The sequence below is a fragment of the Sceloporus undulatus genome, chromosome 1, assembly GCF_019175285.1.
Source record: "Sceloporus undulatus isolate JIND9_A2432 ecotype Alabama chromosome 1, SceUnd_v1.1, whole genome shotgun sequence".
NCBI lineage: Eukaryota > Metazoa > Chordata > Lepidosauria > Squamata > Phrynosomatidae > Sceloporus > Sceloporus undulatus.
The window spans coordinates 90,558,828-90,566,710 of record NC_056522.1 but is presented as its reverse complement, the minus strand read 5'-3'; positions in this window follow the sequence as shown (position 1 = coordinate 90,566,710).

Below are 7,883 nucleotides of genomic sequence, written 5' to 3'. Positions count from 1 at the left end.
CTCTTTGTCTGGCTCAAGGCTAGGGAATTCTGGGAGTTGGAATATGTTGTGGCCCCAGAACAAACTCCAACTCCCAGATTTCCATAGCCTTGAGCAAGACAAAGAATTAAAGCGTTGCCAAAACGGGTTATTTCTCCAATCTGGACGCAGCCTCGGAGCCTCTGTGGCTGAAGTGGTGGGAGCGGTGTGTGCCTTCAAGTCCTTTCCGATTTAACGGCGACCCTATCATGGGGTTTCCGTGGTAAGATTTGTTCAGAGGAGGGTTGCCACTGCCTTCCCCTGAGGCTGAGAGAGTGTGACCTGCCCAAGGTCACCCAGTGGGCTTCGTGGCCGAGCTGGGACTGGAACCCTGGTCTTTAGAGTCGTAGTCCAACACTCCGAGCACTAAGCCATGCTGGCTTTTCTCTGTGTATCAAAAGGGAAGGAAATATAGCCATGTGTCACCTTTGAAGACTGTCATGTTCAGATGTGCCAAAGGAGACGACGCATGATATCTGTGTGTCCTTATGAATGTGTGTCTAGCTGTCAGAGTCCAATACTCAAACCACTAGGCCCCACTGGCTCGAAGAGCTGGATATCAATACTCCAAATTTAAAAATGAATGAATGAATGATCCTGTTCTTCCTGCTTCTTGAGAGACCCTCCCTGCTGAGTATGGCAGGAGTAGGCTCAGAGGCTCTAAAAGAAATTCTTTTTAAACTCCTCAGCTAGAAATCTCAAGCGCACCGGGTGAAAGGCGGCTCCCAAAGGTGGATGTGGCCCTGCTTTATTGTACTGTATTCCTTTTCGGGTTATCTTCAGACAGCCAGGCGGAGGAGGAAGGGGAACTGTCCGCCCCTCAGTGCTGAAAGAAAGACAGCATCCCGACTTTTCTTTAGCGACAAAGCAGAAGAAATTGCGATTTTTGCTGTAACTGCATTGGTTGTTGTTGTTGTTGTTGTTGTGTGCCTCCAAGTCATTTTCTGACTAACGGAGACGCGATCACAGGTTTTTCTTGGCAGGTTTCTTCAGAGGGGGGTTGTCATGGCCATCCTCTGAGGCTGAGAGAGTGTGACTTGCCCAAGGTTACCCCTGGTGGGTTTTTATGCTCGAGCTGGGAATTGAACCCTGGTCTCTAATAGAGCTCTCTTCACTTTTACTCAGAACTAAGCCCAGTCGAGTCCAGTGTAACTTAAAGGTAAGAAGGTATAGGATTGCAGTCTTGCCTAGAAATTAAATCCCATTGAAATTATTTGGACTTGCTTTCCAGTAAATGTCAATAAGAGAAGGATGTAAGCTGCTCTTGAACAGGATCCTGAACGTTTTTCATGGAAGTTTGTGAGTCACAGATTTTATTCTCTTGGAGGTGTGTGTGTGTGTATGCTTCAAACGGGATACACACGTTCTCTCTTTTCCCTCCCAATACATTTGTGACATGCTTTTTAAAGGTATACCCTCGGACAAGGATGCAAGTACACTTAGATATGCCTTAGCATTTAAAAAATGGCACTGCCTTAATAATGTCTTTCCATATTATTGATGGTTATAAACAATATAACAAGCATGGTCTCATCATCAAATGCCCATATGTATTGAAAAATCATTGAAGTCTACAACTCACTTTGGGTTTGCCTTATTCTATCCCTCTTCCACTCTGGTAGGACAAGGAAGAGAAAGTCTTTGGCTGCATCCACACAACAGAGATAATCCGGTTTGACCCCACTTTGACTACCATGTTCCCATGCTGTAGGGTTCTAGGAACTGTAGTTTGTTGTGGCACCAGAGCTTTGCTTTTCCTGGAATCCCATAGCATGGAGCCATGGCAGTTAAAGTGGGGTCAAACCGGTTTATTTCTGCTGTGTGGATGCAGCCTTTGATAAACTGCCCAGGCACATAGAAATGGCTTCTAGTTGGATGTGCCTGAAATGGTGTTCATGGTGAAATCTTAAACAGTGATAGATCCATAGGTGCCACTGCTTTAGAAGGCGTTATTTGCAGATAGGTTTATGGTTTATGGGGAATTGCATATCCCAGTACCACACACACACAGAGAGAGAGAGAGAGAGAGAGAGAGCCCTGAGGGTTAGGTCAAAATGACAAGCTGGAAGCTTGGATGGATGAGAAGTGAAGAAAACGAAGTCACTAAAAGAATGACCCGAGATTTAATTGCTAATGTTCTCACTCTTTCTGTCCAGGCTGCAGTGGAAAATCACTTTGGCAGACTGAGGAAGAAACATTAATTTGGCATCAAGCTTCATTCATTCGGCTTAGGTTCCTGTTCGCAGCAAAGGAGAGTGAGAGGATTTGCAACAGCACAGAGATTGCCAAATATTGTGTGGAACTTTTCTCTATAGGGAAGGGTTTTGTATTTTTCGTGCAACTTTCATCCATAAGATTCCTATGAATTAGTTCACCTCCATTTAAGTCAAAGGCAGGAAATAACTTGTGTAAGGACATTCAGCATGGGAACTGAAGCTTTAATCCAACAATTCCCCTTCTCCTAACTACAGTATGCAGTTTTCTTGGTGAAGTAACACTGAAAATACCAACATGAAAATGCCAGTAATGGGGGAGATTCACCTGTTGAATTTATGCCTGTTGTGAAGCCATGAGAGGCATAGAAGCCCTATCAGTGTGGTGGGGAGGTAGAAAAGAGGTATATTATAAAGTTGTGGCAGAGGTGACAACTACTTTAGTCAAATAACCCAGCAGATTCTAATGAGTGAGCCAACTGACCCATGAAAACATATTTATTTTTGTGATTTATCTTTATGATGATCACATCCTAGTGTTCTAAAACAGTGACTCAAATGTACTTACATATTTGAGATGTGGTCAGCATGGATTTGAGCTCAGATGCAGCAATATGTTAGGGGGTGACAACTACTCTAGTCAAATAACCCACCAAATAATCCAAGTCCCATACATATATAAGGGCAAAAGACCCCTGTGGATGAAAGATACTGAGTTCTGAGAGGCAAAGCAGGTGTTGTGTTGAGGTGAAAAGAGAACGGTAGCAGACTGTGGATTAAGCATAAGTCAAAATGATCAAGGGATCATATCACACCAGAGAACACATCTGTGCATTTTTCCCCCCACCACTAACTACTACTGCCACTAACATGTATGTACCTCTCAGTACTTCTGGGACAAAACTCCTGAATTACACTGGAGTGGAAGGGCTTCAGAAAAGGGGTAGAGAGAATATAGACTAGGATCTAGTGGCTGATCACAGCAAATGCTTCCAATTCTAAATAGTGTAACAACAATGAGAGAAAACCTTCCTTTTCTGTGTTCAACTGCGCTGCTGAAATCAAGGACATGTGTGTAGAGGGCAGGGGGAGCAAGAATGTATCTGTGTGCAAAAGAACTTGCATGAACACTCCAGTTTGGCGAAGGAAAACAAATTACAGATCTACCACCCTGGTGCAAGATTACCATTTTAGAAGTCTGGTTACAAAGGCAGTAATCTGAAGCAAGAAATCTTGAACAGTAGCGAGTTCCACTGGAATATATCTGCTGGAACCTCAGTCTTGGCTATTATCTTGTCAGCAGCTGGGCGACTCTCTTTTACTTCACTTCCATATTGCCTCAAGCTCATTTATGTTTCTTACTCTTTCTCTCTCTCTTTTACAATGTAACCAAGGTTGTTGTTTGCTTGAAAAAGTGAACAAGGGAATGATGTTTGCCTGAAACACTGGCTGGCTGAGTTTTCTGTTTTGTCCATGACAAGTAACATTGCTCAGAAAAACTATAGTCTAACATAGGGTGGAGTGTTAGTCCTTGTGCATGTCCTTACCAAACTTTGAATGGTGTGTGTCTCCTTTCCTTCTACCAGAATTAATTGTTTATACTTTAAGAAAAAAATCAGCAACTGTTGCAAATATTAGCCAACTGCCAAATTTTACACACACATACACATCACATCACATCACGTTGCATCACATCACCCTCCAGCTCCTCCACAGCACCTTTGGTAATACCACTCCCTTTAAGAACATTAAACCTATTCTTAATTTTAATCATCATGATTTCTATTTTACTGATGCAGAACTGAGGTGGAAGCAACTTGCCCAAGTGCTCAGAATAAGCCTGCATATATAGATGAGGATAGAAATGGCATTTCAGCACAAGACAACATCTGAGTCTTTAGCCGCTACAGTGATTCTCTTCCTTTCTTTTCTTTCCAATATTCAGCAAACTCATTTCATCAGAAAAGATACAGAAACTCTCCATGTTACAGAAATCCAAGTCCCATGCACATATCATTTATAGTCAGCCCTCTAAACACAGTTTCTTTATCCATGGATTCTACCATCCATGGTTTGAAAATATATTTTTTAAAAAAAATAGAAATTCAAAAAGCAAACCTTGATTTTACCATTTTAAATAAGGGACACTATTTTACTATGCTGCTGTATTTCAAGGAACTTGAACATGCACAGATTTTGGTATCTATAGGGCGGTCCTTGAACCAAACTCCAGTAGATACCAAGGTCCCACTGTAATAGATACTATCCATGATTTCTTAATTATCATTTAGGATATTATAAGACAAATGTTCATCCTGGCTTCATTGAATACCCTCTACTACTATCTCTTGATGTCATTGTTATTCTGATGATCAGAATGTTGAAAATAGCTTTTAAAATGGTTTCACTCTTTTCCTCCCTATATGGTTGTTACTATTAGTGACTGGGTGTAGCCCCAAGAGACGGTAGTAGAATAAAAGAATTTAAACTGAGCCAAATTTTGGTTCCCTAAGGGTGGGCCCCTAAAACTTGATACATGAAGGCATAAGAGAGTCTTTCTGCTTCACTAATAGGACCTGTTCTAGGATTACCCAAATTGAGGATGTCCTTCATGTGAAAGGACAGACTTTTGTTCTTGTGAAAGGACAGCAAATTCACGCAAAACTTCCTTCTATGGTTGACATGGAAGGACACTAAATTATTACTTATTTTGTTGTTAACTGTCCTTGAGTTGACCCTGATTCATAGTGACCCTGTGGATAAGACATCTCCAAGCCCTTCTGTCCTCTAATGTTCTGCTCAGGTCCTGCAAACTTCTGCCCATGTCTTCTCTGACTGAGTCCATCCATCCATGATCCATTGATCATGTGACATTCCTCAGTTCCTTCTGCCCTCCACCTGCCCTAGCATTATTGTCTTTTCTAGTGAGTCAAGCTTTCTTACAAAGTGGCCAAAATATGACAGCCTCAATTTGGTCATCTTGGCTTCTAGGGAGAATTCAGGCTTCATCTGTTCAGGAATCCAATTGTTTGTCTTTTTGGCCATTCACAATATCCTCAAGACTCTTCTCCAGCACCACATCTCAGATGAATTAATTTTCCTCTTGTTTGCTTTCTTCACTGTCCTTCTCTCACATCCCTACATGGTGATGGGGAATACAGTGGTTTGGATGATTCTAATTTTAGTGCTTATTTGTTGTACATCTTTACCTCTTAGGATCTTTTCTAGTTCTTTCATAGCTGCCCTCCCTATTCTTTGTCTTCTTTTGGTTTCTTGGCTGCCATCTCCGTTCTGATTCATGTTTGATCTAAGGTATGGGAACTCTTTTACTATTTTGATTATTTCTTTATTTACTTTGCTATTAATGTATGGGGGTGCTGCCCTAAATGGGAACAAGGAATAGGAATAGAACTTTCTTGCTCAGGTGTCAAAATACTGTGTCCATGCACCAAGATTCAAAGGGGCAGTGTGAGGGTCAATTTGTGCCAAAATGCCATGGGTTCAATATGCCCCATTTCTAGAAGGAAAGTAGAGTTTTATGCATGGAGATCTTCTGAGCCAGCAGCACTTCTGAATGCTTTGGTAGCCCATGTTTCCCACTCACTCATAGGGTGACCAGATGTCCTCCTTTTCCAGGACATGTACTACATTTCAGCTTTCTGTCCAGAAAGTTTCAAAATGTCCTCTATTTTGACCAGGACTAACAAGTCCATTGAGTAACACCACACTTGCTGTTCCCCTTCCAGAAATGTGTCTACCTGGCAGCCTGTCCTTGCAGCAAATAGGGGGAGAGGATGGCTCCTTCCTAAGTTATTTTTTTCCTAAGAGTACTAGACAAGACTTGACCCCAGAGTTCGGGGCACCTTTATTTCTCATGAAAAAAGGACAGCAAATGTGTTAGGCAATGGGTTGCTTGAGAACACAATGCAAATATAGAAAGGGTTCCCCTCTTTATTTCAGCACAATTGACAAATGCAAGGAATAATTTAAATACAGATTCAGTCAAGCCAGGGTTTGTTGCTAGGAAGGTACAATTTTAAGCATTTGCCTTACTCAGAGTTCTATATTACAGGCCAGCAAGGCATTTAAACAAGGGTAAGTTCAGCAGAAAAATATGGCTGAGTCATAATGGTTTGAGTGTTGAGCTATGACTCTGGACACCAGGGTTCAGTTCCTACTCAGCCATAAAATGCACTGGGTGACCTTGGGCAAGTCACACTCTCTCGGCCTCAGGAGAAGGCAAGGACAAAGCTCTTCTGAACAAATCTTGCCAAGAAAACCCCATGATAGTTTAGCCTCAGGATCGCCATAAGTCAGAAATGACTTGAAGGCATACAACACAAACACACACATATAATACAATACAGTATATGTAATATAGATAGCCACGGTGGCATGGTGGTTTGAGTATTGGACAAGGACTCTGGAGACCAGGATTCAAATCCCAGCTCGGCCATGTAAACCCACTGGATGACTTTGGATAAGTCACACTCTCTCAGCCTCAGAGGGTGGCAATGGCAAATCCTCACTCAAGAAACTTACCAAGAAAACCCCACAATATGTTCTCCTTAGGGTTACCATAAATCAGGAATGACTTGAAGGTGCACAACAACAGCAACAACAACATAACATATTTACACAGATCTTATAATTTTGTAGAGGTTACATGAAAAGGACACAAAACCCAATGCTTGATTTGTCCCAAAGCAGAACAACAACAACAAAATATGTAATATAGTTTTTAAATACTCATTTCAAATGACACAGAACTCAAGAAGACCCACATCTTTTAACTGTAATCCAAAATCGTGAAGCTTTTGGTTTTGCTGTTTTGGTGTCCTGTGTACATGTTTCTTCACTTACAATAAAAAAGTTTTTTTACCCCCCCCCCCCCCCCACACACACACATGGGTGCACAGAGTGTGTGTGTATATACCTCTGTAAATAAACCATATCAAATGAACTGATATTTATATTGAGTATTTTACTGGGTCATGTTCTCCATCATAATCAGTCGTCATCATCACCACCACCACCACCACATCCAAATAATGATACATTTATTGGGCCAACCAAAATATACAATTACATGTTGCAAGCTTTTGAATTCACACTGGCTCCTTCATCAGGGAAACAGGAAATAAACATTGAAGATGTAAATCATAGGTCTGCATTTTGGTGTTTCTCTGTAGGCTAGCACCCCCTCTTTTTTGGGGCGGCATGCAGTCACAGGGACATTTTGAAAGTCAAAGAAATTTAGTGTCCATTTGCAATTCAAGGAAGATGTGCTCTTGGGATCCAGCACGCCTCCTTCCTTTGTGAAGCCTGAGGCTCCAATGTAGGTAGGGAACACTGAATTTCTCAAGAAGGCTTCACATTTCACATCAGGAAAATTTTAGGAGGTGTAGCGGTAAAGCATGCAAATCAGTGCCAATATTAGAATAACATTACAATATTAGATGAAGAAGCCGGTGGGACTTTGAAAGCTTGCAACATGTAATTGTGCATTTTGGTTGGCCCAGTAAAGGTACCATTGATTGGATGTGATAGGATTTGCTCTATGGCCAACACGGCTACCCCTAGATGGATGATGATGATGATGATGATGATGATGATGATGATGATGATGATGATGATGATGATGATGATGAT